The following is a 20,823-nucleotide window of genomic DNA, read 5'->3' on the forward strand; positions in this document are numbered from 1 at the left end:
TAGAATTTGTAAGTGTAGATTGTGGAGAAGGTGTGATTTGGAGTTGTAATTAGATCAATTTATAGGGAAAGGATTCATGGCCGTTGGATGGACTAGACTATGTCGTATTAGCATGACCCGATCAGCTCTTTGTGAGACGACGCTCGACTCTGTTGTAACTGAGACTCAGCTGAAAATTAAGCTGATCGATGCTGATGGAACTCGTCGTCTCTGATTGAAGCGACCGACTCAATCAGAGACGCGGTGAAAAAATGTTAGAGCAATGCTCAGTGGAACTCGCACGTGTTTCCATCTCAAGCTAGTTTGTCAAGTTTAGTCGCCAATACTATAAGTCTTGATTTCTAATCTACTTATAGATATGTCTCGGATTAGGATCGAATGTGTAGGAGATTTAGACTTCATGGTGTTCATCAATTGAAGATGAAGAACTACTAAGGGGAGCTTGTTGAACTTCATCAACAAATGGTATGTGGAGACTTGAACTCATCTATCACTCAGAAGTCTATTTATATTCAAATAGGAGATAAAGTAGAGATAGAGTATAATAATAGACACTACTAATGATTAGTGTGTACTATTATTTTTATTTGGATGAGGTGAGGTGAGGGTAGAAGGAGGGAATTTTTTTGAGAGAGAGTGTTTTTTGGTGAAAATGGTGGATGATTGTGAAGAGAGAATTGCTGCTGAATCTTTAGCTCAACTACAACAAGGAGCATATCTTGAATCTTCTGCTAATGAAAACAACTTACAATTGCAAGTATTTGTGGAACCAACACCCATGGATCATGATTTTTATGAGCACGAAGTGTTTCTTGGAGAACCAACCTAAAAGAGTAAAGGTGCCAATCTGTTGAAATTTGTTTTTTTTTTCTTTAAACCACCATTGTTGGAGCTGAAATAGCTCGATGTCGGCATGGAATTAGTATGAATATAACGCCGGAAGCACCATTGTCGGCATAGTATTCATATTTCGTCTATGCCGGACAACACTACCCCCAATTTGAAATGCAAGCCGACATTGTATTCAACCGACATGAGTATATAAGAACCAATGGATTAGACCCGAATCTTATCCACCAATTTTGACCGGACCCGGATGGTATCCATTTCTAAAGTGGGTTATAACTTTTGACCTGCACTAAACAACTGAAATACCATTTTACCCTTAAAACAAAACCAATAGAAAAATTAGGTTTTGTTTTTACCGAAGGACTTCTGCAAAACAGCAAAACCCTCTTTATTTTCTTGTCTCTCTCTGTAAAGGTGGCGACTTCAGCAAGGTGGATGTTTGTAATGGCGGTGCTAGAGCTGGAGGGTGGTGGTGGCGTGGTGCAGTAGGATAAGGTGGTAACTTTTTTCTTAATCCGAGTGTTTCTCTCAAACTTCTTTTTTTACTTTATGCAGAAATTTTTGCCATGAAAATTTTGCTTGCAAGTAGTGATTTGAGATAGATTGCAGTGGTGATAATGTTTCTCATTTAATTTTTGTGTTTACCAATTTAATTGATTGTTGTCAAGCTTAGAATGAATTTTTATTTAAGTTAGACAAAATACTAAAACCTAAGTGAAATGATGATAAATTCATTGCTCAAATCCAGTGATAGTTGTCATTTTGATATAGCTGTTGAGTTGGATATACTGTAAATTTAATTTCTCCGTCTGGGTTTTTGTGGCTGATTTTATTTTGGTATTTAATAAAAGTCTTTTTCATAGCACTTCCTTGTACCATTCTCGTGTCCTGAAATGACTGACTATATTGAAGAAGTTCATATATGCTATTAAATCAAGGAAGACCATCTTGCTTTCTTGTTCTCAGCAAAGATAGGATATAATCGGTTTACATAATTTTTGGACGCGACTCTGATAGAAGTGAACCTTGTTACCTATTTTGCAGTAGTATTAGCTATTAATGCTTGGTGGGTATTGGTCTGTTAGTTGTTTTGGATCTTCATTCATATTCAATGATAATAATGCCTCGCTAGATATATTTTTTGGTTTATTCAGAAATTTTGCATGAAAATTTGGTGTGAAAGTATTGATTTCAGATAGAGATCGCAATGATGATAATGTTTCTAATCCGAGCTCTATGAGACATTCGTTTTTGGAAAGTCAGAGATCATATTAGTTTATTTAAACATTTTCCGAGCCTATAAATTCGTGATTAAATGTATCATGGGCTTCTCGATGATTTCAATAATAGATGGCAAGACTGATATATCCATTCTTAACCTTGATGTTAAATGAGCCATTTGTCTGAGAGGAACTCATTAAGATTTTTCATTAACTTTAGTTTGAAACTAGAAAATTTGGTTACAATTGAAACTTGATCTTGAAAGGATGTTCAATCTAACTTATTGAATTTCAAAAATAAAAGAAATTCATTCAGTAAGGCTTTTGAACAAGTCCTTTGGGATTGGGAATGGACTTGTGGGGCCTAACTCAGTTTCAAGCCGTGGTCATCCCACAAGTCCACAAACCTAATTTCATAAGTTTAAATTGAGTGCTAAGCCTAATTTGAAATTTAGCGCAACTAAAGATTTTCTTTTTTTTTTCCAGCCCCTAGGTCCGTCCCTAGTTATCAAAGAAATGGTTTCTGAATTCGGGACCACGGACGCGCCCAGGAAGGCTGGAAATAAAATTCATTTGCGGACTAAATTTTTTAGTTAGATTAGGATTGGTGGCTGACCCAGGTTTGAGCATCAGTTAGTCCCCACGTAGGTTGCCACTGCTTGGGAGCTTCTAGGTATTATCTGACAACAAGTGACACAGTATTGTATTTGTTGCTGGAATAGCTATTTATTGATCGATGTATTGTAAATTTGCAGTAAAACATCAAATTTATGGTCACGCTGGATGTGTGACACTTGAATCATATGCTAGTCCTTTCTGCCTCTATTATGCTTTTTGTTGTTTTAATATGTGTCGGATTTGTTGTAGGGAAACCTGGTTCTTTCCTGAGCCCACGCCACACCCTAGGAGGCGTAGGTCTCAGGATATGGCCTCCTTAGTTCGTTGCTGATTTCACAGGAGTTTTGTGGTTTAAGTATTAGTCAGTTAGTGTTTAAAATCATGCTTAGATGGCCAATGCTTTGGGACACTATGTTAAAGATTGTTACCAATTATACCTTTTGCTGTTTTCATTTGGTATTAAAGTGAGTTGCTTTCTCCATCCCTTTTCTGATGACCATCAATTTTTCATGTAACGGTTGAAGAACTGACGAAAACATATTATTCAACAGCCTTGATTTGGAGCTTTATAAGCATACTCAACACACCTTCGTCTGTGCAGGAGACGGTTCAAGTGGTTAGTCTCGAATTACAATGTTCTCGATTAAGGCATTATTGTTACCTAGATTCACACAGTTATACATGTATCTAATATGCTTGAAAGACATGAAGCTATTTTCTTGTTCTACCCATATAAAGAATTCCGAGTATTTGCATTTATTTTGTGTATAAGTTGCAGGAGATGCCAGAGGATGATAGGTTCAAAAAGGTTTCACATACTAAGCATGCGGAACACCTCATTGAGCAGCAAAAAAGTCCTCTCATGCAGGAATCACTTAATCTGTAAGTCCCAGATTATAATGTTTTAAAAACAATTTTTCCACCTAAAATTATTGTTTAAGTACTGGTATTCTTATACGCTTAAAAGTGAAACCAGAACAGTATGTTTGATTGGTTGTGTAATGATATGTCCTACATCTGAGAACCTCAAACACTTCTTGTTAAAAAATAGTTTATGCGCCTGATAACTGATAATCAATAAGTTTTGGTCGACAATCCTTGTTTTTGTTTCACAAATAGGTAGATCTAAGTCTGACATGGCATACATTTGGTAGCCCGTGTTCAGTATAAAACAAACAGTCCTCTTATTTCAGGTTTAATGATTTGTACTCCACTAAAACTCAAGAACTAAAATTCTAAGAAATCTCATGTAAGATATACAATGTTTCTTCTGCCCGAGCATTTCACCTAGATGTTAGGGCTCACTCTCAATTTTGGTTAGTTATTACCCTGTGGTATTGTTGATTATGATGCAGTACTACTTTGGTAATGTATTACTGCATGTATATTTTGTAGTCAATCTCTCGTTTTCTACTTCAGCTCCGTGTTTTAGGTTAGGTTGTATTTGTTGGTGGCAAAGATCTTAAGGGAATCAGTTTGTTTCTTGAATGTGGAATACTGAAGTGATCTAATTTTTAGTGTCTTAGTTAATGCATCATCTATTTTCTGTTGGAGGGCAACATTGCCAGTGCTCTGGTAATGGTCATTATTGATGCTTAATCCATTTATCTGCTTCAACCACCTTGATGTACATGCCTTCTCCATCCTTGTTTTTTTTTTTCTGAAAGAGGTTGAGATGGGTGGAGAGTATGAAGGCAAATGTTGTACTGCTTCTGTTTTTCTATAATGTGGATAAATCTAGGCAGAAGAAACATTTCACTGACAGTTATCACTTGTAGCTTGTAGGCTCCCGGGGAAGACTACTCTGTTGAACCCGGTGAAAGTTGAAGGTCCTTCTGTTCTCTTCTTGATGTTGGAAATCTAAAAAAATAACTACAGGATACCGAATCTGTAGTGCTTTAAAGGTAAACTTAATTAGCTTCTGATGATGTGATGCAGTGATTTCCAGATGTATGTCTTTTTGCCATGTTAGTTATTCTTCTATTGGATGCTTACCTTCTCTTATTTACTGGAACCAAGGGGCAATTATCAGGTTTATTGTGGCTCACAACATCTAATCTTTACCCTGCAATTGTAGGGTGCATTGGACGGAGGACTTGACATTCCTCAAAGTGCCTCATTTATGGTACATGTTCTGGAACAAGGTGGCATTGGGATCAACTTATTGGAGACATGACTACTCTGACCACCCCCCGCCCAGCCCTCGATTGGTGAGTAGATAATTGTGTTCCTTTTCTTAATTTCCATCTTATTCAGTTCTTGAACAAAACTACAAGGCTGGGGTGGCACCTTTCGTTGCTGATCCCTTTAAGATTGATACCATTTTGATATGCTGTCTCTTGGAAGAATAGTTTATACATGCGATGAACTAAGCTCATTTGTTTAATTAGGTATGCCGTGTGGATAGAGATAGTAGTGTTGTTCTAGTGTTGGGAAGGACACAATAGGCGCTACCATCCTGCATTCCATCTTCCATTAAAAAAGACTTTGAAGCGTCAGCTGATGTAAGTAGATATCTTCCCTTTCTAATGCCTTTGCTTATGGTTGTCAAAACTCAAAATTATCTTAGTCAGATAATTTTCCTTTATCATCTTTTATTTCTCTTTGGATTCTATTTGTATTGTCAGGTAGTATTTCGTAAATGGATTGTATTACTCTAATGTTTTAGATATTTACAATTGGTAGCATCATTAAGTCTACTGGTTTGGGGCTTTGGATTAGTTCCAAAGTTTGCAGAATGTTTGTTTAGTTGAATTTCTGATAGCAGCTGCATCCTGAAACATGACCCGCGACCATGACCATGACCATACAGATAATAATGATCGATGCACCCTCTGTCTTAAAGGAGCGGAAGGTTCACTTTGTGCTAACACAGTATCGATAGAGGTATAATAATGTGTTCAGGTTATGCACCATATTATTTGTTTTAATCTATTCAGGCAGTTCAAATTTGTAGTTGGTACTGCACACGGTGATAGCTTCAAGTCTTTAGTGTTGCAACATCACCATAATTAGTCTTTCTACTATAAACTGAGTTCTCTTTTCCATGCATAATTTTCTATGATACACAGATACAGTTCCAGAACTTGTCATATTTTGTTATGTGGGTATAGTTACCAATATTAGTATTACTGCAGTACAATGACATCTCATAAAAATGGTTTGTCCTAACAACTACATTTCATACTTCTCCTATGCACAAACTGTTGGAATCTTGCAACAATTGAAGAAACGTCAGATGTATCAAACAATAATATAAAGAACAGTATCAAACAACTCTACCACGAACAAATTGATGAGGGCAGAATCACAGGTTCAACAAGCTGTCCTTAACACATTAGTTCGCGGGTATACTCTAAAGTAATGCTAAACCCCAACGTGCGAAGATGTGTCCAGGATAAGACTGCCCGATATAACTTGAGTTAGCACAACACAAGTTACCCACTCTTGAACTCAGCAACAGGGATGGAAGCAAAACGCCGCACAAAATATAAGAAGAAGAAGAAAAGTAGACCTAGAGATAGTCGCTGCTTGTGTGTTTTTTTAAAAACAGAATTTCGAGTCATATTTATAGGATGAGATACTTGCAAATCAAGTTAGGTTTTTTTTGTTTTCTTCAAAAACAAGTAAAACTCGTAAAAGGAATTTCCCACAAATAAAACTCTTAAAAAATAATTTTGGAATTAAATTCCTAAAGAAAAAATTCTCCAAAAAGTAAATCCGAATAGGAAAGGGACTTGGTGCATGGTATACGCGTATATCGCATGGGTCAAAATATGTATTTTTAGTTTTCCACCCACGTTTTACAATCCATACATAAGTGTATGATTATATAGTGGAGCTCCTCTTTAGTTTTCCAGGTTCCACTTCATTCACCCAAAAATGAGTGAGTATCCTTAGACCCTTAGGTCATTAGATCAAACCATACCAAGACCATAAAATCTTTTTAATTAAAACTCATTTTCTCCAACACAAACCAATGCATATACTTTGTAATATGAAAATCTATCTTTTATAAAATGTAAGTCTATTCAGTTTGAATGTCATTTTTAATCTCAGTGTTCATTTCTCTTTTAGTTTGGGATCTTGTGCAAGCAGTTGCAAGAGTTAAAAGTAATGTGCATCAGGGAAACATGGATGATCCATTTATAAGCCCTGACATATCTGATAAGCAGCTATTGCATGCAGTAATGGCAATAATACAAACTCGTTTAAACTCTATTTTGGTTCGGTTCTTTTCCTTCCGATAGCTAATAGCTATCTAGTGAACTGGTGATACCCTGTAAGTGTCACCTTCGAGACATGCAATGCTTAGTTTATATTTATTTCTGTTTTTAGCTTGACCCTAAGGCGTCAAGCATATAAACACGTCTTGCGCAAGAGAGCTTCTCAACCATCTTATTTACAGTTGCTGCTTGATGTGGTGAGAAATGTTACATAACTCTTGGCATGATCGTGGATACAGTAAATATGCATGATTTTTCAAAATTATCTTTTGGGTGTAGCTTTCTCAGCATAAGCATGTCGGAGTGTTTGAAATTTGCTAGGTTAATGGGTGCAGCTGTTTTTCAATTCTTTCTTACTCTCATGAATCTTCAGTTTGTTATTTTTTCTTTATATCTTGTTCTACTCTGTCGAGTAATTTGGGTTGAAAATCTGAGCCCTTATGAATCTCAATTTTGCTCCAATCCTTTCTTATTGGTGTAGGCAGATAACCATCACATTTGTGCATCCTACTAACTAGTTGACTTTGGTGCAGAATGTAAAAACATTCAAGGACGTAAAAGGTTGTGACGATGCAAAACAGGAACTTGAGGAAGGGGTGGAAAGAGATGCATGCTACCGGTGGTCTAGGCCAGGCATGACTGTTAATCGCACGTCTTACAATTTACTAATTAGGACTTTAGACTTGCATTGGTTTAAGTCCTTTTTAATGTAATTTTGGACCTAATGAATTGATAAATGTTAGAAGGAAATATTATTTGAATGTATGAGTGCAGGTTTGAGTTTGATTTGAATTTTAAAACGTTTCCGAAATTTGGTGTAAAAGTATGATGTTCAAATTTCCTCTGAATGTGCATTTGCTCTAAGGTAAAACAACTTCATGATTTGGTGTATAAATTAAGAGTTGATAGTAGTCCCTTGCAAAATAAAATTAAGAGACACATGAATTTGTCTATTCAGGCAAATAATCCATATAAATTAACATCTGATCTCACAAATTTAGCTTAATTCGTTGTCACGCTGTTGGCATCTTAAGAAGAGGAATATTGGATTCTGTTCTGTGGTTATTGCGCAATGAAAAGGCAGATGTGTTAAAATGTGCTGCAAAATATCTCGGAGTAATTATTGGGAATGTTAGATGAATTGCTAATCAGAATTTTGACAAAGGCCTGCAGACTTAATTCAGTTGGAAAGGCGATCTCAAAATCCAACTGTTCTAGCACATGAACCTGTTCCTGAGAATGATGCACCAGGCCTGTTGAAGGTATTCAATGTTTTACATTCTGGAACATAAACAAACGAAATACGCAAGCTTTTCCTTGTTTTAAGTTAACCCAAGTAACGGAACATTCAGTGCGGGAAACAATTCAAAGTTCACAGAAAATGATGCAAAACCACATATGATACTCCACATAAGATGAATCTTGTCAGGTACAGGAATGCATGTCTTTAAGTGTAAAGAAAACGTAGAAGGTGTGACAAACTGAATAAGAATCTCTTGGTGAAGCTGGTGCTACAGTCAGATGGAGTCTTTCTATGAACAACGAATGCCTAACAAAAGCCAAATCATTTGCCAGAAACAGGCTGGAGAGAGATTATGCGAGGGGAACCATGCTCATCCTACTATCAACTAATCATTACTACCACTTTCCAGATTGCAACATAAAGTCGGATTCAGTAATAACCCAGACTATATACACAAAATGACTGACTGTGCAGGGAAACAAAAGATATACTACTACACACCATACTTAACATTCTTAATATAAAACTAAAAGGTATGATGAGTGTGTAAACAAAAATTAACGGGTAGATAGTTCCTCATGGGTCTATAATCTGCAATTGTCCTCAGAAACCGTCCTTCATGAGCATTTGTATTGCATCAGTATCTAGAATAGGGAAAGAAACCAATAACATAAACTGCTCGCAACTGAAAGAAATCCGAGAAATCTGTGTAACAAATGTGTATTCGACTATCAGGCTATATAATTATGCACAAATAAGCAATTCAAACGATGATATGCCTTATTGCCTATTGAGCCTTAGAATAATTCCCAACAGATTTGCGTATTTATAGTTGTGACTTTGGTCTCCATAATCCCGCGCGGAATGAAAATCAAGCTTCCATTTGTTATGTGATAAATTTCATCTTGGTATCAATTTCACCATCTAAAGGCACTTGCCTGTCCAATTCCTGCGCATATTTTCAATCAATCATTGTGTTCCAAAAGGTCTTATTTAAACAAACCTAATGCAGATTCTGTAGTAAGAGAATTGACAAAGAAGTAACATTATAGAAAGTGAAAGAAGAACAGAAGTTGAGAAAGGTTTCACTTTTATATCTCAAGAATGTGACTATATGAAGAAGTTTTCAAAATAAAATACACTACCGCACAAATATCAGGACATATAGTGAACAATTGTTCCATAGAATCCCTCCAAATAATTCTACCAATTATTTTCAAAATACAATTCACAATCAAGAGAAACATTGAAGTCTTAAATGTTCCGCTAGCTAAGCAACATTCAAATAAAACCCCTAAAATTTATAAAACCCTAGCATTTCAGATTACAGAAATCAAACAATGTTAGAAAATTTGACAAATAAGTAACATTATAGAAAGCGAAAGAAGAACAGAAGTTGAGAAAGGTTTCACTTTTATATCTCGAGAATGTGACTATGTGAAGAATGTTTTACATTCTGGATTAAAAGATTATGTTATGCTAAATTTGAGAGATGTTACCAACATTTTGCAGAGTCTACTTCAGTTGGTTAGGGTACAGTTAGGATCACCACTATTGAAATGAAGTATCTAGACTAAGGTAGTAGGCATGGGTGACTAGTCCCAACTTTTACATTCTCACCCACAGCTGTATAAAGATATCTCTAAAGACCCTAGTTAGCAATTCGGGATTCGGCAAACGTACGGAACGGCAAACGTACGAGTATTATACGGTTTTGTAAAATCCAGATTCGGTCCAAAATTCGGTCAACGGGACGTTATTCGTCATTAATTCGGAACGGCATACGTACGTGTATAATTCGATTTATAAATGTGAGTTCGGCTCTGAAAATTCGGTATTTATATATAACAAATAATTTGTATTTATAAGGTCATAGACCAATTTTTATGCATATGTGTGAGTTATTTAAGGAAAAAATAAACTCAATATGATGATATTAATAATATATACAACATTAGTTATCCAAAAGGACGTCGTATGGTGGTTTAGATGCTTGGTTAGTGAGTTTGAGATCTCTCTCACCTTCACTTTCAAATCTCTTCAGTCGTTTTTGTTTCATAAAAATTACAACACGTCTAATATTCGGTCGTGTATGTTCGGGAGGCAGTAAAGCCCAAAAAGTGGAGTCTTTGAAAAGTAAAAGCTAAAGTGGAGTCTTTATGACGAATTAAGCGGACGTATAATTCGGGATACGTAAAATTCGTGAACGATTCGCGAATAATCCGGGAATGCCACATAATACGCGACTTGGGTTCGGAGTTGCAAACGTACGCGAATAAGACGGTAAAATTCGTGATACGGAAAAATTCGCGAATGATTCGCGAATCATTCGCGAACTTACTAACTAGGCTAAAGACAGCAACTTATCATAAAATTTAGAAAGTAGAGAAACAGCATGTACTGCCAGATTTCGTTAAAAAATAGACTGAAACTGTCTTCATATTAAGTTGAATAGGCAAAAAATGACAAAATACCATCTTGATAACGCATCTGACGAATAGAGATCCTCATTGAGTTCTAAAATATGCAAATGGGAAGTTAAAAATAGCTAAAAAGAAACAAATGAGTTCCTCAATCTGAAATGTAAAGATCACCTTCATGTGTTTACCAAGAGGGTGGGGGAAGTACTGTTGGCATTGGCTCCAACACAAACGGATGGAACCTCACTCTTGAGTACATATTTCTGTTACCTTCGCCACCTCCGATGGGGATATTGAACCCCGAAAGCTCTTCAACAATTCTGGTTTGGATATTGAGTTCCCAAACTCTGTGCATAACTGAGCAAAACAACATTACAATTTACTGGACTGAAACCTATAACTCTGATAGGTAGACGACTACCTTTATAAGGACACAAATCTGCTAAGATATCATCTACTGGAATATCCTCCTGCACTATTTTCCAGTCAACCTCATCGAGCACCCAAACACTCATAAATTTCCATCCTCCTCCATTCAATCTAGTGTTAGAGTAATAAACCCAGCCTTCTGATATCCCAATACGTTCATTGAAACCATAAGCATGTGGCAAATTAACCAAAGTAGCTCGATATACATCACTTCCATTGTTCTGATTGAGATTGCAAACTAACATTCTATACGGTCCTTGAAGCCAATATAGAACACCATGGTGGATAACAAAATTATTAGTCCTCAACAGAACACTTACATCACATGAAACTTCAAAAGTTTCCCAAACACCCAAATCAGAAGAAAAAACATCCACATTAAATTTCATCGAACGCTTGCGAGTCACAGGGATATGCACAACCTTATAACAACTAAGGTTTGACAATGGATGAGACTCGTACTCACAAAATATACCAGTAACATCATCTCGTCTTGATCCGGAACGCGGTGGTGAAGGAAGTGAAACTCATTTCTGAGTAAGGGGATTACAAACATGATACCTCCTACTACCATCTCGAGTTAATGAACAACAAAGTACCAAGCCCTTACTTGAACCTAAGAGGTGTAATTGAACTCCTTTGGAATCGTTTCTCATTCATAAGAAACTGAAAAGAGAACAAATTTCCATTTCTAGACATAAATTCTGAAAGAAAATCAGGATATGACATCTTAAAATTCCGATGATATACATGATAGATTACCCATGGTAGATACTTTTTGTTGGTCTGAAACCATTTGATAATGAAATTAGGGTGTGAGAGGTTTGATCGCCATACCTTCGAGAGAGATTTGAAATTATAGATTGAATTTAGAGGAAGATAAATAAAGATCTCAATCAAGATGTCATCTGATAATGATGAACAATTGCTGGGACAAATCGATGAAGAAGAAGAAGCCATTATAGGACCAAATAAGTTCGAGATCTAACATGGAAACGAAGATCTGTTTTTAGGGTAAGCTTATAAGGGAGATGTATATAAAAGATCCAACGGTGGATATATTATTTGGATATTTGGTACCCACTGTTATCCTAGATATTCCTTCCCTTTCCTTCCCAAGTAAGTCGTACCATAGACGACATGTACCAGCATGCTTTTTTCCCGATCCATATTATCAACACGCAACTTACTCCACAAATGTACAAAATGGATGAGCTTACCTTTTAAGTCGATGGTTGAATCGAGAAGAAACATACACGCGACAACACTATTGTCATAAATCATATTGATGCTAGTAAAGCACGGGGTCCAGATCAATGACGGACTCAGGAAGGATAAATTTCCTTTTAAGGACCGGACTAGAAACCTTGATCGAGTAAAAAAAGAAAAAAAATTGGCTTGTGGACTGGGGAGGCTACCCGGACTATAGCCCGCTTTAGCCCAGCTGTAGGTCCGTCCCTAAATGACGGACCTAACTGGGCTAACCCGGACTTTATCCCAGGTAGCCATCAAAGTCCAACAACCTAAAAAAGTGAAATACTATGTTCGGCCTAGGCTATTAGCCCGGACTGAAAAAAAATTTAAGACTTGTTGGGTCCGTCCCTGGTCCAGATGGTTATAATGGAGAGTCACAATTTTCCTAAATATTCTATTAGGGTTTATTATTGTCCAATACCTCACTTATAAACCGTATATCGGATATGATAAGATTGTGGGACGCCATTTATGAAGGGGACTTGAGCCAAGGGAATTTCTGAAGGTATTTGCAATATCACCATATTGAATGTCTGCTTTTATTTCTTTCATCCGAGGGAATTTCTGGAGGCATTTGCAGTATTATCATCCTCGATACGATAACATGGGGGACGCTATCTCCAACCTACCACCACAACCCATCACAATCATATGAGATGAGGGGGTACGATGGGTGAAGTCATTCCTAGACCAGCTCGGTTGTGATGCCGTCATTAATCCAAGTAAAAAAGTGAAAAAGACTTTGTTAAAGGGAGAGCAAAAAGTGATTCGAGAAGAGTATAAAAATAGTCGACTCGCAAACTAGGACATACTCAAAGTATTTTTCTGACTCAAATCGAAAAAGTTGTACTAAATACACCCACAAAATACATTCATATTCCTCAACCACATGCTTCAAAAAAAAATTTAAAAAAAAATCCTCAACCACCGCTACTACCATCTTCAACTGACCACTAACACCTATGTCAAGATGAAAAACATTCTCGATAACCCATCAAATCGGTGAATATAACTAACTATACACCATTGCCACGGTGAGGTGGGCTGACCGAAGAAAAACGAAACTCCCCTACAATGAGATTGTTTAGAAAAACGAAAGTACAAGAAAATTTGTTCACTGGTATAATAAATGGCTTTGGTGTTTGAAAAGATCAAATTCGGCATATCAGGGTAACAACAACAACACTCCTATGCTCAGCCATGTACTATTTAAGAACAAGCCTAAAAGTCCAAAGACTCCGATACTAACCCTAGGTGGGTCGGCTCTAGCGGGCTGACGAGTCAACCTTAAGAAAAAAATTAGGTAAACATGGCATTAGAGATGGCCCCCTACTTTACACCATCTCCAGGACATTCGAGTTTCTTCTATTTTACTACAAGTGAAGTCGCGTAAGATAATATTCATTATCAAAGGATAAACATGTAACTTCCTTGTTCATCTTTACAGTGACATGTGTATTAGTGACATGTGTATTATGACGTGGCATATCCATGTCTCGCATAGTACTCAAATCTCAGGCTATAAATAGCCGAGCATATGTTACAAATGAAGTGAGATTAATAAGAAACTTTTCTTCCACTTCCTTTTTCGGATATTGTCATTTTTACACCATTTATGTAATATCCAATTGGAAATTAAAACACGTTATTAGCATGAATCAAATGGGTTTTCTTCTAGGGTCATTGAACTTGAAATTAAAGAGATTTTGAAAATCTACGTATGAAAGATAATGAAAAATTAAGTGATTTTTCTTTTAGAGTCATTGAAATTGTTAATTAAATGTTGATGTGCAGTCAGAAGATGGAAGAAAAAAAGATTTGTGAGAAAATTCTAATTTGCTTACCGGAAAAATTTGAACTCATTTTGGTGGTTTTGGAAGCAACAAGAGATCTTTCTACAATGGAGCCACAAGAGTTATGGGCTCAGTTGAAAGTCTATGAAGAAAGGGTGTCACGGCACGCCGAGAAGTCGATTGAGAGTGTTTTTCAATCGAAAATGAATTTGGACACAAAAAATTCAACAATGAAGAAAAATGTGTACAAGGGTGGTTCTTCATCTAATTTCAAAGGAAAGGGAAATTGGAACAAATTAGGAGCAAGCTCTAAAAACTAAAAGGGTGATTCTCAACAAGTACCAAAATGCAATTTTTGCAAGAAGAATGGTCATTCGGAGAAGAATTGCTGGAATAAAGGAAAACCCCAATGTCGCGATTGCAAGAAGTATGGACATTTGGAGGAGGATTGTAGATACAAAGGAGATGAACAAGCCGGTAGAGCGGAAGAGAAAGAAGAAAAACAAAACTTGTTTTATGCTTGTCAAAGTGCCGTAGAAACTTCTAAAAGCGAAGTGTGGTTTGTAGATAGTAGTTGTACAACTCATATGTCCGGTGTGAAGAGCTTGTTTGTTGACATGGATACATCCGTAAACTCTCTAGTGAAGATGGGGGATGGAAACATGGTTCAAGCTAACGGAAGAGGTACAATTTGCGTGTAAACTATCAATGGAGAAAAGTACATAAGAGATGTGTTATATGTTCTGGATTTGGCACAAAATTTTCTTAATGTTGGGAAACTTGTGGAGCTTGGGTACGCGGTCCATTTTGAAGATGAATATTGCACTACTTATGACAAGAAACACAAGAACAAGAGACAAGTAATGAAGAGTATCAAGATGGAAAAGAATAGAAGCTTCCCAATTGTATTTGAAAAGGAGAAGAATGTTGCAATGAGGATAAAAACCATGGATGAAACATGGTTGTGGCACAAAAGACTTGCGCACTTAAATTTCAATAGTATCAAGGTGCTTTGCAACAAGAACATGGTGCAAGGACTTCCACATCACATCAACCACAATGAAGGAGTATGTGAGGGTTGCGCACTTGGAAAACAACATCGCTAATCTTTTCCAAAAGGTGTAGCATGGCGTGAAAATAAATTCTTGGATTGGTACATACCGATGTGTATGGACCAATGAAGACACCAACTCATGGAGGCAATAGATACTTCATTTTATTCATTGATGACTTTACTCGAATGACTTAGGTGTACTTCATGAGGAAAAAATCTGATGTGTTTGGTATTTTTAAGAAGTTTAAATGTCTTGTTGAAAAATAAAGCGGCCATTACATCAAGGTTTTGCGAAGTGATAAAGGTAAATAATACAACAACTAGAACTTTGATAAGTTTTGTGAAGATGAAGGCTTGGAAAGGAAATTAACCGTGGGCTATACTCCTCAACAAAATGATGTTTCTGAGAGGAAGAATCAAACCGTAATGGAGATGGCGAAGTCCATGCTTCATGAGAAGGGTATGCCAAAAGTTTTTTGGTCTGAAGCCGTCAACACCGCCGTCTACTTGATGAATAGGTGTTCAAAAAAATCCGTGTGGGACAAGACTCCTTTTGAAGCATGGAGTGGAATAAAACCATCGGTAAGGCATCTCAAAGTATTTGGTAGTGTGTGTTATTCTCAAATTCCAAAGGTGAAGAGAACAAAGCTTGATGAATAAAGTGAGAAATGTGTATTTCTTGGCTACAACCTCCAATCAAACGGCTATAGGTTTTATATCTTGAAGAGCAACACAATGATCACAAACTGTGATGTCTTATTTGATGAAGGAACTTCATGGAATCGGGAAGAAGGTAAAATTAAGAAGAGAACCATATTTGTTGATGATGAAGAAGAAAATTCAGCAACAAATGAAGATGAAGAAGGTGAAGAAAATGAGGAAGAACTACCTTAAACACCTCCAAATACAAGGAAAAGAGCATCACCAAGTATGTATCCAAGTACAAGTGCATCAAAATCACCACCGTCGACACCAAAGAAGATACAAATGTTGAGTGAAGTGTATGAAAGATGTAACTTTTGTACGACTGAACCCGAGAATTTTGAAGAAGCATCAAAAGAGCCGGTTTGGATAAAAGCTATGGAAGAAGAAGTTTATGTCATTGATGTGAAAGACACATGAGAGAATATAGCAAGGACATGTGACAAATAAGTTATTGGTGTGAAGTGGATCTACAAGGTGAAGTACAATGCAGATGGAACGGTTCAAAGATACAAAGCAAGGTTGGTGGCAAAGGGCGACTTACAACAACCCGATATCGACTACAATGAAACGTTTGCACCGGATACTCTTCTTTACACCATTAGAGACTTGATAGGATCCGGAGATGCCTATATTATATAAACCGCAATCGCACGGTGTCTAACTAGTAGACAGAGGCAAGTACGGGTCGTTCCCACAAGGAGCGGTGGAAGTATCAACAATCAGTATCTCTAATCGATTAACCAACAATGATATTTTTGGATCTTTAGAATTGAAAATGAAATAATAATAAAATTAAAGTAAACTACCAAAATGAACTCGCAATGAGAGAGCAGGTAACCAGGGTTTATAGTTTCAACTATTGTTTCTAATCAATTACTGAAACGAAACATAACTCATGATTATATGTTTATTGTCCGCTCTATTGACATCACCTATTATATGTATTAGCGTCGCAAATATCACTGGTATACCCTAAGCATAGCACATCAAAAGACAAAACCCAAGCATGCACCATCAAATTGCATCAGCGAGAAAGTTATATGAAACTAATTTAGTTCACAAATATTTTTCGGCTTTTCTAAGCATAACCCATCAAGGAATTAATCGAAGCGTAGATTATCAAATAATCAGAAGAAACATATTTGTAAAACTAATTCATTATGAACATAGGTTTGTATTAAAACCGGCGAAGCAACAACTAGTTTTCAATAAATCAACAAACAATATTCAAGATTAGTTTATTCATATCATAATGGTCTTTTGCTAAATTCATCAATTCAAATAGCCTAATACCCCAAATAGTTTCAACCATAAACCCTAGTTACAAAAATGTTTAGCCAAACATGGCTTTCTTAAAAGCCATAAACATATTAAAGAGATTCAGTAGCTAATCAATATGGAAATGAAAACACAAGAATCGCAAACCCTTATCTTCCCCTGTTGATAGCTTCTAGACGCGCCTCTTTTTCTTCTCTCGTTTTCGGCCTAGCAGCCGACTCCCAAAACCTTGTAAACGATGTCTCTCCCAATGACCTCTGTCACCGGCCTATTCTTCCTCCTATTCTCGGCTCTGTGGCCGACGCCAAAAACAACTCCCAAAAACCGGCCCCCCTCTATGAGTCTGTGTCTTCCTACTTATTTTTACTTGTTGCCACACTGATGTGGAAGCAAATGATATACTGCAGCACCACGGAAGTACATGCAGCAAAAAGTGACTTTTTGCCTCACCCAATCCTTAGCTGCGGCAAGATGTCACCCTTTATGCCTCACTTATTGTCGGGTGAGGCTAAAACCCACCTGTTGCCGCATCGTTAATAGGAATGTGGCAAAGTAGTGCTGCAAAATACTCATTTTCTTGTAGTGGAGAACAAAATTGTTGGTTCTATTCTAATTAAAACCGATTTCTTGTGAGCTAACCTACTCTGCAAGATTGGAGGATGGAAGTGTGAGAAAACTATTTAGTTTGATCACTGGTAGCTGGGCATTTTCACAAATGTGTATTATTGCAGAAATATAAAAGCTGACATTGACAAGAAACAGTCAACGAAGGCTGGTGACGTTTGACAAGAGCTTATAGATACGAACTGAGGACAGCGGTCATGATAACACCTACTGTTTCGTAATTACTTCGGTAAATCTTAAGAGTTTCAAGTGTTTTTTAAACATATTTCTTTATAATAACAGACCCCTTAAAATCCGCATGACGTTACCACAATCATTCTAATTTGTGGTAAAACCATGTCATCACTTATTTACATGTCACCAATGGCCACCTCATATCATCAACACCACCTTATCAACCCTTGAGACGGAAAACTTTTTGAAACTGCCCGTATTTATACTCCCTTAGAGCATCTGCAACGGTGGGTGCTAAAAATCCTACGTTAAATTTGTATTTAGATCCTTGTTTATGGGGTCTTATATATGTGGGAAAAATAATTATGTTTTGTTCATATACCATCTTCAACGGTGCAGGGTCTTATTTTTAAGATTAGTTTTTTAGATAAAGAATAAAAGTTCTTTTTTCGGAAAATGGGTCATTTGTCCAAATATTTTTAAAACATGGTTTAAAAGGACGAGTAAAAATTAGAGTGGGTGAAATGGACACCAAAAAAATAGCACGGATGAAAATTGGATTCAAAATTGGATTCATCCTGACTTAAACTTGATAAATAGCAAGGATGAAACTGGATCATCCAGATGTAAATTAAAAATAAAAAAAATATTTGAAAATGGGTAGGTTGAAACTATTTACATCCTGGCTATTTTTATATTTTTGTCCATTTAAACAATATTAAAATTTAAATGTCATTTTCACCCAGGAATTTTTGAGTTTGGTCTTTTTAACCAATTTTGTTTTCTTTTTTCCTATTGGTTTTAAAAATTTTATTTGGAAATAATAATTAAAAAGGTTGGTAAATTGATGATATGGAGGTCATTCTCAAGGTCTAAGTAAGATTTTCTATAAGACCTTTTTATTTATTTTCACACCACTCTTTTTTTCTAGGACCTACTATTGGAGATGGATTTATGAAATCATATATGTCATGAAAAATAAATAATTTCACACTCTATGTATGGGAGATGCTCTAGGAAACACAACACAAATCTACGTATCTTTTAAGAGTTAACTTTTCATACAAGTGTTTAGGGACACCGATTTTCTCAATAGATACTTAGTGATCTAACTGTCAAAATCCATCAATCGGCACTCGACGAACTTTAGCTGCTTCCTTTTTCACACAACCTTTCAGAACATCCTATCTTTTGGGATCACTATTAAAACACAAATGTTAAACATATGCAGTTCTCACTTGCCAGATGCCCAATTGCACAAAACAAAGTCAAATCTAGAAAAACAAACCAACATTTATGAGGAAGTTTATATCTATCAGAAACTCTTAACTGACCGAGAAAAAAACAACGCAAGAAAAACCGCCTCTCACAGCCCACTCCTGCACATTTTTTGAGGGCGCGGGCCGCCTGAGACCCACAAAAAAAAAAAAGGAAACCGTGAGAGGCAATTTTAGCCTGGTTTTTTCTCTCGGTCTGTAGAGAAGCACTACATTCGTTTATATCTTTTGATAATTACGTTCGTGTTCTTTTTTTTTTTGGAAAAATCTCCAGGAACAACTTTATTCACAAAAGATTTAAAATCAAAATGGAAAGAACAAAGAGGAGGAGGACAACCAAAACCTCTTGAAAAGAAAAATTACATTCAATATACTTATGGAGGGGGCATTTGAAACTGCAGCAAAAATAATGTAGTGATTAATGCTATAATTGATTATATAAACAGAAGCACTTGGACAGTTGAAGGAACTTCAAACAGAGACAGATAAACAAAAGAAAGATACATCCCGTGAAGAAGCGAAAGTTGTTACAATAAACCAAGAGATCAGAAATTATATATTCATTTTTTTTGGCGAAGATGACTTGGGTGATGTTTGCAGACTAATAGATCCATTAGAATTTAGAAGTTTATACATTCGATGATCATGTAACTACGAGAATAAGAGGTGCTCAAGAGGACATTTTAAAGAAAGATCGGGAAGACTTTTAGCATGCACATCCATCATTGAAGGAGAAAGATTCTCTACATACTTAGGTTACTCAACGTACTAAGAGAACCACAAACCTTGAGCAAATCAGGACCTTTGATGGATTTTCTCATTAAAGCTTTGAACTTGCGTGTTTAAAGTTGGGTCTATGAGGATACAACAAACAAGAATGCAGAGTAGAGTAGAAAAGGCACTTTGTAAGACCCCTTAATTTTTTACAGGTAAGATGTAGGTTGAATACGTAAAGATTGTTGATGATGAGCAAAATGTACTACGGGAGGTTTGTTGAATCAACCATATTAGACTCAGCGCTTCTTAATCATGCCAGCCCTGACTTCAGCCAAGAATTTTAGAAAGATAGATGGGGGCACAGATAAGTGGTCTAGAAATGAATCCACCATGCAATCTAAATAGAATTAATTAACTCTTCTTTCTATGGGTTTTTTGTAAGTACATGCGAGACTAATAGATTTAAGAGTGACTACTTGGATCAATCGTTTCTGGGTATGATCGATTTGCAGGAGAATAGTTTTGGGGGCGCTATTCTGACCTTATGTGAATTAGAAAGAAAACCAGAAATAGAAGCATACAAGTGAGTTTAGCGTATGTACGAGAAATATTTAGAAAAATGTTATATAATCATAAACAATATCCGTTTTGTTTACGTCCAAACCGAAGCTTCAAGTTGCTCAGGTTCCAGGAATAGGCCAATTTCATTTTAGAAAAATGAGGCTTGAAGCATCCAGCAGTAGGAGTCTATGTTGTAAAAGGCGAGCGCCTTTGGGGCTTAAGCGCTGGGCTGGCGCCTGGCAAAAAAAGGCACCCAGGCGCCACAGTAAGCCTGTAGGTGCAGTTTTCCAATTTTTCTGCGGCGCCTAAGCGTGCCTCAACTAAAAACTCATCATTGATCTTAAAAGAGGGTAATTTCGTCAAATCAGTGGTTAACCATGA

General features: G+C 36.5%; 1 long non-coding RNA gene and 1 pseudogene across 1 annotated transcript; both read left to right on the plus strand.

Moving 5' to 3' along the window:
- The first annotated feature begins 1,245 nt into the window (after nt 1-1,245).
- Nucleotides 1,246-5,335, plus strand: LOC113327812. Its single transcript, XR_003349228.1, has 6 exons — nt 1,246-1,344; nt 3,239-3,303; nt 3,460-3,569; nt 4,466-4,591; nt 4,765-4,897; nt 5,078-5,335. It is a non-coding gene; the product is annotated as an uncharacterized LOC113327812 (long non-coding RNA).
- On the plus strand, nt 2,047-2,152 carry LOC113328455 (annotated as a pseudogene).
- Nucleotides 5,336-20,823: the final 15,488 nt, after the last annotated feature.

Source organism: Papaver somniferum, unplaced genomic scaffold (assembly GCF_003573695.1).
Source record: "Papaver somniferum cultivar HN1 unplaced genomic scaffold, ASM357369v1 unplaced-scaffold_107, whole genome shotgun sequence".
Lineage (NCBI taxonomy): Eukaryota > Viridiplantae > Streptophyta > Magnoliopsida > Ranunculales > Papaveraceae > Papaver > Papaver somniferum.